This window comes from Cyanistes caeruleus, chromosome 17 (assembly GCF_971803275.1).
Source record: "Cyanistes caeruleus chromosome 17, bCyaCae1.hap1.1, whole genome shotgun sequence".
NCBI lineage: Eukaryota > Metazoa > Chordata > Aves > Passeriformes > Paridae > Cyanistes > Cyanistes caeruleus.
Window position 1 is genome coordinate 14810066 of NC_141717.1, and position 18640 is coordinate 14828705.

The window sequence follows — 18640 nt, forward strand, 5'->3', positions numbered from 1 at the left end:
GACAGAGGAATATCACAGCTCTATTCACTACAACAAAGCATTTTTTTTCCAACACCTCCGAAGAGTTTTAGGGAAAAACCCTCACAATTAAAACCTGTGGGATCAATAGTTTTGTATCTCTTGAGGTATTTATCTCCCTCTGGAAATTTCCCCCCAAACCCCAAAACAGCCTTTCCTAAAACCAGCAGATTGGAAGTGGCAGGATTTTTAGCATTATTTAAGCATTTAAGGATTTGAACCAGCAGATTTTAATCCTAGCCCTGAGTGCCAGGACTGCGTTCAGGATCTCTGAGTTTCTCTGGGTGTGCAGGAGTTTAATGGAGCCAAAATCCAAGATTTTTCCATGCCCCTCCTCTATCCCAGCACCACATTCCCTCGGGCTCCAACCTTGTTTCCAGACATTCCATTCCTTTCCTGGGAAGTGCAGCAAAGCCTGCCCGGTGCCCAGACGTGGCAGGGAAAACGGGAAAAGGTGGGATTGATTTATTCACTCACGGGAGCTGCTCCTTCCAACAGCACCCGGCTCTGCAGCGAGCAGTTCTAGTTCCAGGCCTGCTCCTTTGTGAGGCAAAATGAGTCTTTTTCATTTCCTTTTCCTCAGTGTAATGACACTGTCTGGGAAAAGGTGTGATTTTCATATCTGACTCATCTCCTGGACTGATAATAATTCTCTTTATTCCCCATCCCTCGTTAGGGGGGGTAAAACCCGGCTGTTTTGGGGGATGTTGTGGCACTATTTGAGGCTCTGAAGGAGAAACCACTGTAACACCATCACACTGAACTCCACACTCGGGAAATCCAACCCTTGGCTGTGGGAGGAGAGGGTGGAAGAGTTAACTGGGATTCGGGAAGAGCCCACACATCCCCTCCAGCTCGTGGGCTGCTAATGAGCCATCATTCACTGCTAAATTACTCCCTGCAATCGTCTGTCTGCTGCTCAACCATTTATCCGGGGGGGAAGAGCACTCAGAGCTCCCGGTTCTAATCCATAAACTCGAATTGCCATGGGATACCGGGAGAAATGTGGGAAATGTGCAGTTCTTCCATCTCCAGCCAGCACCTGAGCGCCTGGGCCCGATCCCCTCGCATGGGGCAGAGCTCACCCATCCCATTCCTCTCCATCACGACGCCAAAACAACCCGGGGAGAGGCAAAAATAAAACCCTCAGCAGCAGCCCAGGGCCGCTCTGGGATGGAATTTAACCAGCTCTCCACAGAGACTGATCCTAAAATAGCCCTGCAGGCTCCCAGGCTCCGAGCGGTGGCAGGACACGGTGCTGGCAGCGTCCCCGAGCTCTTTGGCAGGACCTGGCACGTTCAGGGTCCCCCCAGGACGAGGGAATTCTTGACAAGGAGCAAAATAACTCATTAAAGTCTCGTGTCCCCGCAGGCACAGAGCTCCTGGAAAAGGGTGTTGGTGGCAGGCCGAGGCTGGGAAATTAATGACAATCATCAGCAAGGAATCACACGGAATCCCAAATCCCAGGAGCGCTGAGGCTGGAAAAGACCTCCAGGACCATCGAGTCCTGATCCCCACCTTGTCCCCAGCCCAGAGCTCCGAGTGCCACCTCCAGGAATTCCTTGGACACCTCCAGGGATGGGGACTCCAAACCTCCCTGGGCACTTCCAAGGCCTGAGCTCCCTTTCCATGAAGAAATTCCTGCTGCTGTCCAACCGGAACCTCCCCTGGCACAGCTTGAGGCCATTTCCTCTCACCCTCTTGCTGACTGTCTTGGGGAAGAAGCCACCATCATTCCTGACAGGAATCTGCAGCCTGTTGGGGTTGCTCTGTTTTTCCTGCACTTTTTTCCTGGGAAACATGGAAAACCTGCCTGCTGCCATTCCCAGAGCCTTGTCCTCTTCCACAGAGCGGCAGCCTCATGCACCGAAGGCAAATGTAGTGTGGGGTTCTCCAAATTCACTGTGCTGCTGCCAGGAGTTACAATTGGATCATGAAAATTTGGCTTCCTGGCAAGCACTTCAAAACCCCTAATCCTGGAATGACGTGGATATAGAAGCACAGAATTGCTGAGGTTGGAAAAGACCTCAAAGGTCTTCGAGTCCAACATGAAAAGACAATCTCAGAGTCACCACCAAAAAATCTGACAAGCTGAACAACCCCCAAAACACCCTATGGCAAATAAAAGGAATTTGTACATTGTTATTCTCTAAAATCTCAATTTTCCTTAGGCAAACCCAAGATTCTCCCGTGGCCTGTGGAGCACTCAGCCAATCCTGCATTTATTTCCCAGTTTCCCTTGACAATTTGTGTCCTTTTTGCTTTGTCCCCAGCGCCGCGACTTTTGCTTCCTATTGAAGTCCGGGAGAAAAATCCGCAGTGATCTGTCACGGAGGGGAGAGAGGCCAGGAGGGACAGGAGAGGCCAAGGAGGCGGCCTGGAACGTCAGCAGCTGTGCCCAGGAGCTGATCCAGCAGATTGCAGCACAGCAGGACGCCTGGGAAAGGTTGAGGGACGGCTGACACTGCAAAATCTCACCTCAGGGATCTTCATTATCCTTTTGGGATGGCGTTTGGAGCGGTGATGACAGGGCCAGCCGCGAGCTGGGATGCGGGAGCGGGATCCTGCCGGGACACCAGGCAGGACAAGGATGGATGGGCCTGAACGGCGGCCAAGCTCTGCTGGGGATTATTGGAGTGGAGCAGATGAGCCAAACATCCAATGCTCCAGCCTTGTAATTCCCTTCTCCCGACACCAGCAGCCCGGGAAATGGGGATATTTTTGCGCCTTCTGAAATGGTTTATTGCTCCCAGCGCAGATTTCCCGCTCCTCCCGCTCGCTGACGAGCAAAGATCCACGAGAAGGGTCAAGAAAGGGACACTCAAGATGGATTTGGCCATTCCCTCAGAGTCAGCCACTAGGAGCCACTGTTGTTTCTTGTCCAAATTAAAGCTAATCCCAGAGCAGGAGGTTTTTTTCCAGGAGCGAAACAAATCATCGATTTGCTGCAAACAAAGCTTTTCATGGCGAGGATTATTTTCATCCAACTTTCTGGCTGGGAGAAAACGAAATCACAGCAACACCTTCAAATCGCTGCAATGTCTCGTTTTGACCTTCTCCGAACTGGGAACTTCAGGCTTTTGGCTCGAGCAGTGGTTCTGTCACGAAATGCAGCTCGGATCGGGATGTGGAACAAAGCTTGGCAGCAACATGAGGCGCTTCCAGGAGAGTTGGTCTAAAGTGGAGGTTTTTGCTTTCTTTGCCAGTTTTTTTCCAAAGCCCTAACGACTCTGGCAGGGAAAATTCCTGCCCACCATTGGGCTCTGAGCTGCATCAGGAAAAAATTCCTTTTCCAGACACAAAGAGGGAGAGCACGACTGCTCCCAGCAGCTCTGGGGACCTCCACACCTTTTGCTGCTGCAATTATTGACCTTTACATCAGCTTAGAATTCCAGAGCTGAAAGGGGATCATGTGGGATTGCAGGAAGATCCAAAACGCACAGGAATCCCCAGGATATGGGAGAAGATTGTCAGTGCTGGCATGAGGATCCCATTCAGTCTGGAATGGGAATGGCTGTGCTGGAAACTGTCACCAAAAACCAGCACAGAAAGGTTTTACCACAAATCCCACTGGCAGATCCCAGGGAAGACTCAAAAAAGCTCAGATTTGAGTCTAAACTTTAGAATTTCAGCTTTGAATCATCCTTGGGCTGCAGGATTCAGTTTCCCACTATTCGAAGGAAGGGCAGGAACTGTGTGGGATCAGTTTGGAAGATTTCAGCATCCTTGAGTTTAAATAAGAGCAAGCCTTGACTGCAGGCAAAACACGTCCCCCTCTGCCCATTTTCAAGGCCATATTTACGCTGCAGAATATTCCAACGATTCCAAACTATGCTTTTATTAGGGACAAACCTCAAACAGTTCATTCCAAGTTCAGATAAACAGACAAAAAAAAATCCTCTCCTAAATAGCTCGGGTCTGAAAACCTCGGAAGCTCAGGCACTCGCTGAGAATCTGCCACTTGTGGTTTCAGCAAGGACCCCAGAGCCTTCCTGGAATCACTGAATCCAATAAAACCCCAGGAGTCCCTCTCCAGATAAATAAAAGAAACACCTGAGCAAATGGAGGAGAAATTCTCCTCAGTGACTCCTATGGCTGCTCAGAGGGCAAAGTCAAGGAGGTCAAAACAAGAATTCTGCCCCGTTCCCAGCAGCAGAACCAGGGTGACAAAAAAATAGAAGAGAAACCCATCATGGTCAAATTATGGATGGCTCCTCCAAGCAGGGAATGAAGGGGTGGAATTTGCAGCCTTGGGTTCTCTTTGTGCACCTGAATTCCTGCAGGTCTCCAAGGACTGGGATCTCTTTGTGCCTCTTTTTCCTCTCGCCCACCTCTTCCCTCATCTCCTTTGATTGCTGCATCCACCAGCTGCTATTTTACATAATTTAGGCTCAGTCCCAGCAGGACAACTGGACACCTTTCTGCTCTGAATCTCGGAGAAATAATCCCTGACAGTGGAGAAAAGAGCTCTTCCACAGCTCCTCCTTCCTGCTGGATGACCAGGGAAGCTCCCAGAGTTAGAAATGAGTTTTCCTTCAGAAATCCCTCTCCAAAGCAGCTCAAGTTTCCCTGAGCTGGGAGAGCTGAGAGTGGCAGAGCCCCGAGGAGCAGTAAACAAACCCAGAACATCGAGTCTCGTAAACATCCTTTGCACTTGGGTTGTTTTTTCTCTTAGTCCCAAGCCTAAAGCTGTCAGTGGGACTCGCAGCACTTGTTTATGTTGGCTTTTCTGCTTTGGATGCTGCAGCCCAGCCTGCAGAGGCTCTGATCAGGCTCAATAATGATCTGTTAATCCTCACAGTCCGTCTTTCCTCCCCTCACCTCATTTTTGGGCAATTATAATGCTCCAGCTGCCAGGTTTTCCATTGCCACCATTGCAGCTCACCTGTCTGCAGCCCCCTGTCACGGAATTCAAACCCATGGAAAATGCAGAGGGAGGAGAAGGAATCCAGGGATTTTTTGGACCATCCAGTCCCACCTAAGGTCACCTTCCACTATCCCAGGCTGCTCCCAGCCCTGTCCAACACGACCTGGGACACTTCCAGGGGATCCACAGCTTCTCTGGGAATCTGTGCCAGGGCCTCCCCATCCTCACAGGGAAAAATCTGAGCATTCCCAGGACAAGAACCAGGGAAGGAGGGAAGCTGTGGCATCTCCTGAGCAGGGAAGGGACAGGCTGCCCTTCACTCTGCTGGCTTTTATTTCCAGCTGTGTCATTCCCATGCCTCTGGAGCAGGCTGGGAAAATCTCCTTTTCCAGGGAGTTTCAGGAGCAGAGCTGTCAGGGGATGTAAGTGACACCCCGGCAAAGATGAAGGCTCCATTTTGACCTTTATTTTTCTCTCCTTCTTTGCTTGTCAAAGATCAAACTGAGCAATTCTGATATTTCTGAGGTAAGTAAACAACCCAGCAAAGCAAACAAGCAGAACCCCCCGAGCAACTGCAGACCTGGCTGCTTCCTCCTCTGCATTCCCTGCCTTTCAAAAACCAAACCCAAAAAAACCCCCAGGAATAAAACAAAGTGGGCTTTTCAACTCCTGCATCTGAAAACATCTCCCGTGTAAACCATTTGGGTGAAGTTTATTTACTGCAAGGTTGGACTCCTCCTGCCTGAAAATCAACTTCAAACTGCTTTAGTCCATCTAGACCACAGGAATTGCCTTCCTTTATGTGATATAACTTCCTGAAAAAAAAGGGTTTGGGTGGTGTTTTCCCAGGCTCATGAGCACAGTTCAAAGTTATTTCTGCTCTCTGGCCTTGGAAAGGGATCAGGGACTTGAACCAGGATATCCCAGCCCTGGAAACTGAGATATTTGCTATTTTGGGGTGCCACTGCCCCAAATTTAACAGCCAGGCACAACCACAACCTCTCAGAAGCACAAGTCCTGCTCAAGAAGGGTTTCTCTGTTATTAATGCCTCTCCTGAAAGCTGTGGCTTCGAGGAGTTTCTGCTTTCTACGGGAAAAAAAACGTTGCAGTGAGAGATTTCCAAATGGGCTCTGCTTCAAAGTAGGCTGGAAACAGAAGGGAAAAGAGATCTCCTCCTTGTGCCTGCTGATGGATGTTCCCTCTCTGGGTTTGGAATGAAAAATGGGGAATTTATTCTCTCAGTCACCTCCGTTCTCAGGTTTTATGCCTCCCTCTAAATGGGATCCTTCATGTGGAGCGATAACAATTTAATTGAAGATAACTGATGGCAATTTTTCCTCCCTTCAATTGACCTGCTTGATCTCCTAATGCTCTGCAGAATTCCTTTTAACTCTCTGCTCTGTGGTTAATGATTCCATACCCAGAGGCTCTGCTCCTTCCTGGAGCTGCCAACGGGACACTGTGGGGTGGAGGAAGCACTGAAACCCCAAACCAGCAGAGCTCAGCTTCTCCAGCAGTGACCAGACTCCAAATTCAGGCACTGCCCAAGATTTTTGTGCCAGTCCTTCAAGTTCAGGTTTGGATTCTGGGAAGGAATTATTCCCTGTGAGGCCTCGGCACAGATTCCCAGAGCAGCTGTGGCTGCCCCTGGATCCCTGGAAGTGCCCAAGGCTGGGCTGGATGGGGCTTGGAGAAGCCTGAGATGGTGGGAGGTGACCCTGGATGAACTTTAAGGTCCCTTCCAGCCCATCCCAGGATTCTGTCTCCAAGCTGGGATTCTTTTCTCCAGAAGAATCCCTGGATGCCACATCTCCCTCTCCTCGCAGAGCAGAGTTTGTTCTCTGGGATAATCAACTTCCTTCGGAAGCTTCCCGGGCAGGAGGTCCCACGTGGCAGAACATATTTGCAGTATTACTTTCCCATTTCTCAGTTTCATTCAGCAAAACGCAATTTCATTTCCAGTGACATAAATGCCAAGCAGGATTAGATCAACTGCTGCCTCCTCCAGCCTCTGGAGGACGGGCCTGGGCAAGCTGAAAGGTTCTCAGCAGAGCTGTTTGGAAAAGCAGGGCAATCAGCTGGATTATATCCGGATGGAGGATCACTTGGAGCGACAGATGGCTCAAAAATGAGCCTTCAAATGAGAAAAACCCACCCAAACCCTCTGAAACGATGCCCCAAAGCAGGCCAGAGGTGCTCAGGTTCAGTTATGAAATAAGAAGTCCCAGCAGGAAGGAGCCAGCTCTCCAAATGAGCAGGGAATGTCTCCAGCAAAGCCCCCGGAGAGCTGGGCTCTGCACACTGGTCCCAGCGTCAGGAAAAAGAGGGAAAACGGGAATGTGGCTGTGCCGAGGCCAGGGAGTGTCTCCTGTGCTGGGTCCTCAGCAGGATCCACCAGGAGATGCTCTGGCCTCTTCCCAACATTCCAGAACCTTTTCCCTGGAAGTAGGAGCAGGTTTCTCTCCGCTGCCATCCCACCCTGCATGGCCTTGGCTCCTTTCAAAGCCTCTGGCCAAAATCCAGCGAATTCATCCAGCCTGAATCATTCCCATCCATATGCTGAGGAGCACGGGCGGATCTGCTGGCCGGGACAGCTCGGAGCAGGGCCTGGACTGAGCCTCGCATGAGAAATTTGGCTTCTCCCTCGCCACAAAAAAAATTACATTCACCCAAGGAATTCTGTCCAAACAGTTCCTGCCCGCTGCTCTGGGCTGAAGTCATAATTAATGGCCCCAAAATCACCAGCACAATGCCTGAAATCAGCTCTGTTTGGCTGGTTAACCACAAAGAATGAATTTTTAAAATGTAATGCAGCATTCCAATGATTCATGGTCCTTTTTAAAAGACATTAATAAATATATTTTTATATTTAGGCTGAAGTTATCTCAAATCTCATTAATTAGAAAGAAGAAAGAGGCTTTACCTTTTCCTTTTAGGTGTGAACTGAGTCCTGGGATATGAGGAGCTGGAATATTTAAGACTGGGATACACACAGAACCCATGGAATGTGCTACAGCCCCTTGCAGGCAAAAGGGAACAGCACAGACCCTGCCTGAAGGAATCTGCACAAGAAATGAAGGTTAATTATGGATTTTTCTTGGAAAAATCCTCCAGCCACACCTCACAGCTGCCCAGAGGTTCCGGATGCCCATCACAGGCGGCACCACATCCACTGAAGGTGGCAGGACACGCACAGAGAGAGAGGAAAGAACCATTGCCCAACTCTTTGATGACACTTTAGCAACGATTCCATGATCTTTATCCGGCTCCTGGCTCTCTGAAACGCCGGGATCAAAGACCTTTGGGTTGTCATTAGCAGGCAAACCCAATAGAAGTTGTTTACTTCGGCCGAGTTAATGGCACTGGAAATATTTAATCAAAAAATGGACACACTCCCCCCTATTACCGCCAAGATGATTCAGAAGGGGCCACTTAAATCTGGTTTGTCAAGCCATTACTCATCCCCTGCTAATAGAGCTTTATGGAGAGTCCCTTTGAAAAATGCACTTTGGTGATCGGCGGGCACCGGGAGATGAAACGCAGCAGGGGAGGAAAGATGGGGAGATGTGTTTAGTCTGTGCTTGGAAAAAGACCTCGGCTTAGTCATTTGTGCAGCCCAGGGAGAGGAGCTGGGGTGGCTGCAAGGGGAAAGGAGTTCAAGGAGAGGGTAATTCTTGAGGAAAACAGGAGCCAGCGGCTGGAGCCGACCTCTGAGCGCCCGGCTGGGACGTGAAGAGATGGGAGAATGTTGGGAGAGATTTGAAAAGGTTCAAGGGTTTTGGGAGAGAAGGAGGGGATGAAAAGGTTGGAGGGCAGCAGGAGAAAAGCTGGGGGTTGTCTCTTTCTGGGTTTCCCTTTGGGAAAGTGGATCCCAGAGTAGGTTGGGTTGGAAGGGACCTCAAAGCCCATCCAGTGCCACCCCAAGGCAGGGACACCTCCCACTGTCCCAGGCTGCTCCAAGCCTGGTCCTGGACACTGCCAGGGATCCAGGGGCAGCCACAGCTTCTCTGGGAACCTGTGCCAGGGCCTGCCCACCCTCCCAGGGAGGAATTCCTTCCCAGTATCTCACCTATCCCTGCCCTCTTGTCAGTTCGAAGCCATCCCCCTGTCCTGGCACTCCAGGCCCTCGTGGAAAATCCCTCTCCATCTTTCCTTCAGATTCCCTTCAGGCACTGAAAGGCCACAGTTTGCTCACCCCAAATCCTCTTCTCCAGGCTGAACAATCCCCATTCCAGGGGTTAATTAATCCAAATTAACCAGGGTTGTTCACTTTGGCAGTGCCAGGAAAGCTCTGAGCACCCTGACATGGGAACCTGAGGATGGAGCAGCTGAGCTGAGCTCTGTTTGTGCTGGTTTTTGTGACACTGGATCAGAAAGATCCCTTGGGATCTTAGGGTCCAAGCCATTCCTAGGGTGGGGAACTCACGTTTTCCAGGGGCTGATGAAGTTCAGGGACAGCACAGCTGGAGGAACCTCCAGCCCTTTTATCTGCCAGGACTGGGCCGCGCTTGCTCCAGCCCCAATTTTGCTCCAGCTTCCCAAAGAGAGAAACGTTCCCAAATTGCTGAAGATTCCAAGGTTTGATAGCATGGAAATGATCATCTGCAAACCCACATCTGGAACCCAGGCAGCAGCTCCTCCGTGCTCGGATCAAACACGGAGCCAGGAGAACAAATCCAGGGGAAATCCACTTTTCCTCCCCTCCAGCAAATCCAAAGCAATTCCAGCTCCTTTCTGTCCGGGAAAACACAAAGCTGGGAGAGCCCAGGGTGCTCCAGCCCTCAGCCAAAGCAGGCAGATGGGAACCTTGTTGCTCCATGCTGTTCTTTCCAGGGAATTATTGATCCCTCCTTTTAGCCACGAGCTCCAGACTAAAGCAGCAATTAAAGCCCATCCAGCAGGATCAGAAAGGGAGAGCAGAAAGACAAAAAGGTACAAAAGCAGAGGCTGTGTTTGCCAGCAGCCTCCAGCACCTGCAGCTCCTGCTCCAGCTTGGGAACGATGGAATCATGGAATGCCCTGGGCTGGGTCCAGCTCCTGCCCTGACAACAAAAATCCCACCCTGTGCATCCCTGGGGAGCTCTCCCAGTGCCCAACACCCTCTAGGGAAGAACTTTTCCCTAAAATCCAAGCTAAACCTCCCCTGGCGCAGCTCCAGCAGGGAGCAGAGCTCTCCATGGCCCTGAGAAGCTTCTCCATGGAGAAGCTGCAGAATGTTTGTGCCTGAGGAATTGAAAAATAACAACAACAGCAAGCAGGGACATCCCTCCTGCTCCCTGAGATGGGAGAGTTTGTTCTGCTGGGGCAGGGAAGGACACCAAAGGTCAGGAAGGAATTCCAAGGGGAAGACAGGGAAGGACACCAGAGATCATGGAGGAATTCCAAGGGGCAGAGAGGGAAGGACACCAAAGGTCAGGAAGGAATTCCAAGGCAGGGAAGGACACCAGAGGTCAGGAAGGAATTCCAAGGGGAAGAGAGGGAAGGACACCAAAGGTCAGGAAGGAATTCCAAGGGGAAGAGAGGGAAGGACACCAAAGGTCAGGAAGGAATTCCAAGGCAGAGCTGCCCCTCAGCACAGTCGGATCACCAGGACACTGCACTGAGGGAAAGGCTGGAATTTCCAAGTGGGAGCAAAAAGCAGCAGGAGAGTTCAGAGGATCCTGTTCCTCATCACCTGTTTGCATCTCACAATTCCTTCCAGGCACAGGATTTGTACCTGGCAGAATTTCGCTCCCACACTTTCACCTTCTTGACAAAAAAACCTCCAATTAAAAGAAATTCTATGAAAGCACCAACAATATTCACGGAAATCACTGTGCTGACTTTGCACTGTGCTTCTCTTGCCATATTTATTCCTAACATTGGGAGAAGGACAAAAAAGTCTGGAGAACGGGACTTCAAACCGAGGAGGTGATTTTCCATCGGATTTTTCTCATTCCTTTTGCAGGAGCAATGCCTCACCCCCAAGCATGCCCAGGATTTTATCATTATGGGAACGAAATGACACAAGAAAAAATAAAAAACAGAGGTTCTAATTTGATATAATGGCATAAAATCACTGCTAAAATAATGAAATTCAGCTGGATTTCTCCTAATAACAGCAGCACTAATTAAAATTATTGCCATTCATTATTACTCTGGGGTTGTTGAGCACCTGAGACTCTCCCCAGGCAGGAGGGGATGAGCTTGGTTTTGGGGGTTGTTAGTTCAGCCTTGGTGAGCTGGGCAAAGGGGGCTGTTAACAAACACTAATTTCCCACCACTAATTAGGGCAGCAATAACAACACCTCTCCAATCACCCTGAGATTCCCAGGCTCTGCCACATCCCACATCCAGCTGGGGAGGAGATGCCAGGCAGGGGCAAAATAAAAACATAAACAAGCAGGGATTTCACTGCATTGAAGGACAAGGCCTGGAGCCACCTGGGACAGTGGGAGCTCCCTGACCACAGATCCCTCCAACCCAAACCATTCTGGGATGATTCCATTTGCAACTTTCTCTCTTCCAAGCCCCAATCAAGTTTTTTTTCCCTGTTTTTTTCCCAGCCCTGCCGAGTGGCAGAAGTGAAGCAGCTCCTGCAGGAGGAGCAGACATGGAACCAGAGCTGTTCCAAACCCCACGGCTGCTCCAGGGCCTGGATCCACCTCCTGCTCCCAGGAAAAAGCCAAACTGACCCAAACCCTCCAGGCAGGGATGGAACAGGCAACACCAGGTTGAATTTGAGACTGGGAGTGAGAGAATTCAGATTGCAGCTCCAGCCTGGTGGCTTTAATAAACTCCTAAAGCTCCACCACCAACCCTGTGCCAACGCCGAGCCCCCGAGAAAGCCACGAGCTCCCAAACGCTCTTGCCCTGATAGAAATCCTCCTCGTGGGCTCCCAAAGAGGGCAGAGAGGGCTGAAAGCTGCCAGATTATTTTATTTGTGGCATCCACAGCGGATCTCCAGCAATTATTCGCTAAAAGCCAGGCTGGGGGAGGTGGCGGGTGTTTCCATGGCGATGCGCTGGCATCGCCTTGGTGACCATGGGCTGCTGGTGCTGCTGAAGCGCCCTGACCCCGGCACAGCTGAGCACAGCACGGAATTTCCCCCTTCCCTGCCTAATGATGGCTTTCACTGGAGCTCAGCCCCAGCCAGGAGTTGCCTCAGGTGGCTGTGCAGAGCCAGGGAAGCATCCTCAGTTCGTGGCAGCCAACCCTGAATTAACCTTTCCCTCAGCCAGCAGCAACCCAAGGCCAGCTCCAGCCCTGGCTGCTCCATCCACCAACCAGAAAATGGAGCAGGGGAGGCTCAGCACTTCATTAGCCCAGACATCAAAAGCAAATTAATCCATCAGCGTTTAAACCCTTGAAGTGAGGTCACGCTGAGAGACAGATGTGTTAACAAGGTGCAGGAGTAGCTGGCACATCAAACAGCAGCTTTGCAGTTTCCTCCCAGGTGAGGAGTTCATCCAGCTTTCTGTGGGAGAGTCACGAGTGAGTCTGGCTCCCTCCAAACCATCTCCAGATAAAGTCTGTGTTTTCCTAAAAGCCTCATCCTGAGCTCACACGGCAGGGAAACGTCTCTGCCCTGGAGAGCTTCCACTGCTTCCCTTCCCAACTTTGATGGTTGGCCCGACTCCTGCCCAGCAAACCTGATCCCACTGAAGCATTCCTCCAGTTCCTTTCCAAATCCAGCCCCTGCACTCCACAGCCCCAGCGTGGTTTCCATGGAGATGCTAAAAATCCCAAACGGCCCCTTCAGGGTGCACGGCAGAAACTTGGGGGAGCAGCAAAGGCTGGGCCAGAGGAGTGAGGAGGGAATTGGGGACTTGCTGGCTCTGAGCTGCAGGGAACAGGTCCCAGTTTGGCCCCACTCGCAGAATTCTGGGATCACAGAACGTCCTGACTGGAAAGGATCCACAGGGATCACCCAGCCCTGCCCAGACACCCCAACAATCCCACCCTGGCAGTGCTGTCCAAAGGCTCCTGGAGCTCTGGCAGCCTCAGGGACCATCCCTGGGGAACCTGGGCAGTGCCAGCACCCTCTGGGGGAGGAAGCTCTGCCTAAAAATCCAACCTGACCCTCCCTGGCCCAGCTCCAGCCATTGCCAGGCCCCAGGGAGCGGAGACTGGAGCTGCCCCTCCGGAGGAGCTGCAGATCCCAAGGAATCTCCCCTCAGCCTCCTCTTCTCTGGGCTGGCTGGGGCATGGAAAAGTCCATGGACACGGCCAAAACTTCCCATCCTGCTGACAGCACTCCCTTGAGGCACGCAGAGCACAAGGCAGAGTGCAGTGACCCTAAAGACACACAGCCACACGCTCTAACAAGTCCTTCTACTCCAAGCACGCTGTTCCCGAGTTGATTTGATCATTTCCAGGCCAAATTCCTCCTTCAGACTAAAGTCAGGAGCAATTTTGTCTCATTTCAGCAAAATCACCCAGCCGGGATTTCCCAGTCCAGCCATGGGAGTGAGGAAGCAGGAGGGGACAGTGCCAGCCTGGCAGGGGACACGGGGCAGCCTGGGGGACAGGCAGAGCAGCCCTGCCCTCAGCCACAGCCCCGGGGATGTCTGCAGAGAGCTCCAGAAATGTTCTGGAGCATCCTGTGAGTGCTCACCCCTGGGATTTGAACAGAGAGCCTGCCCAGCACCCTTCTGTCTGTTTTTTAACCATCAAACCGGTCCCCCAGGCTCCCCAGCCTGCGTTTCCCCTCTGTATCAAACAAGGGAAAAGAATTCCATTTGGGGTTCTGAGAGTTTCCAAGGAGGATCTACAATTAGAAAAGTACTCGCTGCGGATGATGATGGATAACCCCGGGCTGGAGAAGCTCGGAGCCTCTTCATCTTCATCTCATCTTCAGGAGGGTGTGATGACACAAAGCTTTCTGCAGGGCTGTTCTACAAGCCTTCCCCTGAGCCCAAACTTGTTAACCTTCATTTCCCTGCCTGTTTGCAGAGGAGTGACAGCTGCAGCCATAAATCCAGCGCTCAGGTTTCCTGTCAGAGTTTAAAAAAAAAAATCAAGTAGGGATGAAACCTTCCTCCGACAAGCAAGGAGGAGGAGGGGGGGAAAAAGGAGTGGGAGGAAATCCACGGCTTTAAAATCATTTCTGAAATACAAAAGGGCTGGTGTGAGTCGGGTGGGAAACATCCACTGCAGCGTTCACTCCCCTCCTCACCTGCCTGCCCATCACCCTCGCCAGGCTCAGCCTCAGGAACTGGGAAAAGCTGTTCCTGGGAAAGGAAGGGGCTGAGGAACATCCCCCAAACATCTGGATGGCAGTGCAGGGAGTGATTCCTGCGGTGTCGGAGTGTGCCCGGAGCCCGGGGAAAGGAGGGATGGAAATCCCGTCATTCCAGCCTGGAAAGGGGGAACACGGCCAGGGAGAGAGGCAGAGAGATGGGAATGCTCTTTTGGCTGTCTCTCACAAATGGTTTTGGGGGGTTCTGCTTTGTTCCCCTCATCACCTGTGATGCTCGCAGAGGCACCAGCTGGGATTTCTGGCGCTCCCAGAACCATCCCTGCTCTCTCCTCTGGCAGCTCCCGGAGCCTTCAGCAGCAGGGAGGGCTGTGCAGCACACACAGGTCACTGTGAGGAGATAATTGCCCAGCAACCCACGCTGTTCTCGGCCTCTCTGGCTCAAAATCATCTCCACAAACGACTTTCAACTCTCTGTCCTCCCAGCCGCAGTGACCGGGACAAACGATGCCCTCAGGGTGGATGTTTTGCCCCCGAACCCTTGAGGAATGAAAGGAAAATGCTGATTCTCTCTCACATCCCGTTCTCTCCCCGTGGTTTGATTTATTCCCGTTTATTGATTGGATTTGTGCCCCTGATCTCAGCGCTGCTCCAGGTGCAGTTCAGGGAGCTTCCAGCACCCTCTGGCCTCCCATCCCACCCCAATCCAAAAGAACTGGGGACCAATCCATGTATAGTCATGTCGAGAGACAGGGAATTACAGGATCCATCTGTCTGCAGCAAAGCAAATTCCCTCTGGAGTATATAAAATTAACTCTTTTTTTTAAAAAAATTTTTTTTAATATTTTCTCTTTTTTACTACAGTCACAACTTTCAGATTTGTCTGCATGTGGGACAAGGAGAGGACAAGGATGGGGAGAGAGGAGATGTTAATCTGGACAGGGATCAGGCAGGAGAGAAAACTCCTGGGAAAGTGGTCTCCTGGCCCATCCTCCCTGCTCTAAAAAAGCTTTGCCACCGATGCTCCGAGGCCTGTGCACAGCGTTTTTCCCAAATTGGGAGTCAGGCTGTCTTTAGGGCTGTAAACCAGACAGTGCAAACAAAAATAGAGCTTGAAAAAGAATGCGAGCAGGGATGCCAAACCTCCCTCATTTCCAAGAGCCTCGCTCCTCTCACATCAGCTTTCCGGCCCACTCCTAAAAAAGCATCCCCATCTTGGAACACAAAGCCCAGAAGGAGCTTTCAAGGTGACATTTTCAGCTTCATTCATAATTCTGGGAAATCTCGCTGTCCTGGGTGGAGAATCCCGGTTAAAACCTGCAGGAAATCCACGGCTGGGGTGGGGAACGGAGCTGCATTGCCACCATGAGCATCTTTAATCCACACCTGGCTGCTCTTTCCACAAGGTTTTTCTCAGTCAAATCTGTTTAGAGGCGCAAGGCTCAGCTCCCATTCCTGATTTTATCATTACTTCCAATAACTCAAACTCACTAAAATTGGAAAAGACTTCCAAGGTCATCAAAACACCGCTAAGCCACATCATGAAATGCCACATCCACTGATTTTTCCAACATTTCCAGGGATGCTGACCCCACCACTGCAGCTCTGGGCAGCCCCTTCCAGTGTTTAACCACTCTTCAGTGAGGAAATATTCCCTAAAATCCCACCTGACACATCTGGCTGGCACAGAGCACATTACAATCCTTGGCTCAGGGAACAAAATAATCCCAGGAAACAAAAGATGGATGCAGAACCACCCTCAGACGATGCTGTTCCTGCTCTTCCAGCAGCTCCATCCCTCCTGTGCCAATCCAAACCACTCCTCGCTTCCCAAGGCGCCAAAGTTTTCCTGCCTCAGCCTTTCACAATTCCCTCTCTGCTCTCCCTGCTTTTGTCCCTGTTTCTCCTGGAGTCAGCTGGGAGGATGGGAGCAGCTGCAGGGGCCTGGCTGAGTTCCCTGACATCCCTGGGGTCCCTGATCATGGCTGGCACCCCTGGAACTCGCCCTTGGCACCTGTTCCTGTGTGGAACAGGGATTTGTTCCTCTGCTCAAGGCCACCCTCCTCTCCCAAAGCCATTCCTGGATGAAAACATGGATCTGGTGGGCAGCAGGAGGCCTGGATTTAGCAAAGCCCCGCTCTGGGGCAGCAGGACTCAGCAAAGCCCCACTCTGGGGCAGCAGAAGGCCTGTATTTAGCAAAGCCCCTCTCTGGGGCAGTGGAAGGCCTGGATTTAGCAAAGCCCCGCTCTAGGGCAGCAGGACTCAGCAAAGCCCCGCTCTGGGGCAATGGAAGGCCTGGATTTAGGAAAGCCCCGCTCTGGGGCAGTGGAAGACCTGGATTTAGCAAAGCCCCGCTCTGGGGCAGTGGAAGGCCTGGATTTAGGAAAGCCCCGCTCTGGGGCAGTGGAAGGCCTGGATTTAGCAAAGCCCCGCTCTGGGGCAGCGGGAGCCCCTTCATGGCCGTGTCCCTCTGCACAGAGCAGCCCACAGTGCCAGCCCTGCCCGGCCTGGGGCACACCAGAGCCTCTGGCCCTGCACCAGCGCCTGCCTGGGATTTCCACACATTCCAGAGGGAATGAGCTGCCAGGAGCACTCTGCTCTCCTTCTGGGAGCCAGATCCTGCTGGGTTTATTTTACCTGCCAGCTGCAGCCTCCAGCTGCTCCCCAGGGCTTGGGAGTGGGATCGGGGCACTGGGGATGGATCCAGCTGGAAAAAAAAAACCCATCTGGGGTGGTTCTGCATGCTGTGGGACCGAGCACATCCCAGGCAGCAGGGATGTCACCATCACCTGCCCGGGATTTACATCCCAGCCCTCACCAGAGAGAGCAACTCCTGGCAGGAAGCACTGCAGTCAGCGGGAAATGTTCCTGCAGTTCCACAGGGAAAATCAGGATATTCCCATGGCTAATGAGCACAGCCAGAGGAAGCAGCTCTGGCTGACAGCCCCCAGCACTCTGCCTCTGCTCAGGGTGTCAGCACTGGGGTGAGTTCTGACCTCAGCCCTGCCTTGCTGAGGTGCTGCTCCTGTCTGCTCCAAGGAATGGAAGGATCTCTGGGATCTCTTTCCCTTATATAGTAAAAAGAAATATCCCAAGAGAAGGAAAACACGGCAGGGGAGGAGCCCTTAAATTGGAGAAAAGGGGGAGAGAGGAGGCTCCGTGTGGAAGGACATGGTTTATCCGTGACAATGATCCAACAGTGAGCCAGGACACCTGGATTTTCCCTGCCTCCAGTTCTTACTATCCTGCCTCTGATCCCTGATTCCCTCTGAGGTGGGAATGACACCTTCCAGGTGGAAATCTCCATGTGGGAGCTGCTGCTGGCTCTGATCAGGGGGGATCCCCAACCTGGTGCTGACCTGGCAGAAAGAGGGCCTGGATGTGCCATGGAAACATCTTGGGGCCCAAAAGATGGAAAACATCCCTTTCTTCCCAAAGTTCCCCAGGAAAAGCCCTTCCCTGAGGATAACAGAGTTCAGGTTATCCACAAGTTGTGTGGATTTCCATCACTGCTGTGTTCTCCACTGAGGGAGAGCTGTCCTCTCACTGCTGGGACCTTGGGGAGGGAGCAGGGAAGGGAGAGCTTGGAATGCAGCTGGCACAGCCCAAACACAAACCAGAGCTCTCCTGGGGGCAGGATGAGTCTCACACCATGTGTACAACAACCACAAACACTGTGCTGAATTTTCACATCCCAGCCTGGGCTGGGGGAATCAGTTTTCCTCAAATCCTGCCAGTGTGCGAGTCCTTAAAATTGGATCCTGCAAAAAATCTGGAAGAGAGAACAAGTTTTGCCAGCTGAAAGCGTGAATCGCAGCTCAGGGTAATATTTTATTGACTCACAACTCAAAAGGAATTTCAACAATTTGCTTCAAACACTGCTGAAAAATTCTGCTCTGCTTTCTGAGTAACTGCTGAGCTTTCCATGCCAAACCAATTTTTCAAGGCAAAATTGGCAGACGCTAAAACAGGACGTCACTGCTGAAGCGAGCGCTACCTTCAATCACACAGAATGACTTTTACTCCAGAATAATAAAATGTTCTACTCAAAACCAACACTCCTCTGACTCTGACAAGCCACGGACCACTGGGTGCCCCTCAAGGTCCAAGCTGCTCCAAAGGCAGCTGCTCCCGATGAAACACGCCACGGATGAGGGATCAGAAAAGCAATTAAAAGCTCTTTGAACAGCAATAGCTCGGAACAAATACTAATTTGTACTTCTGTGCTGAAGAGAGAATATAAAATAACGTTTGTAGTGCCATTTGATGTAAATGGAGCCTTTTATGTGGAATCATTACAAGTATCAACAGCTCCTTCAGCGAATTCTTCTGGGAAGCCGAGTGGGGGCTCGCGGATCATTTCCCTCTGCAGGGATAACGGCAGCACCTCTCGTGGGCAAACAGAGGGCTCTGTTCTTCTCCTGGATAATCCTGGAGCTGGGAATCGAGGCAGGCTGAAGGAGCAGCGATTATTTCCTCGGAGCGCTCAGCGACGCCGGCTCTGGGGCAAAAAGGTTTTGTGCGGCAGAGAGGAGCTTGGGAACGTCCTGGAATAGGATCCCTGTGGCAGGAAT

At 51.6% G+C, this 18640-nt stretch overlaps 1 protein-coding gene across 3 annotated transcripts in view; it reads right to left on the reverse strand.

Annotated features, from left to right (window-relative positions):
- The window catches only part of CACNA1H (calcium voltage-gated channel subunit alpha1 H), a 151465-nt gene that overhangs the window by 45356 nt on the left and 87469 nt on the right, over positions 1 to 18640 (reverse strand). The window lies entirely within an intron of this gene.